The following is a 261-nucleotide window of genomic DNA, read 5'->3' as shown; positions in this document are numbered from 1 at the left end:
AAAAAAAAAAAAAAAAAAAAAAAAAAAAGAATTTCATAGTTTCAGCTTTTACATTTAAATCTTGGATCATTTTTTAAAATTTTGTATATGGTGTGACACAAACATTCAAATTCATTATTTTGTATTATTAATACATGTGGAAATCCAGTTGTCCCAGAACCATTTGTTGAAAAGACTATTCTTTCTTCCATTGAATTGCTCTGGCACCCTTTTGAAAATCAATTGGCCATAGATATATAGGTTTATTCATGGATTCTCTAT

This window comes from Rhinopithecus bieti, unplaced genomic scaffold (genome assembly GCF_001698545.2).
Source record: "Rhinopithecus bieti isolate Rb0 unplaced genomic scaffold, ASM169854v2 scaffold_5273, whole genome shotgun sequence".
Taxonomy (NCBI): Eukaryota; Metazoa; Chordata; class Mammalia; order Primates; family Cercopithecidae; genus Rhinopithecus; species Rhinopithecus bieti.
Note: the sequence above shows the minus strand (reverse complement) of the source record.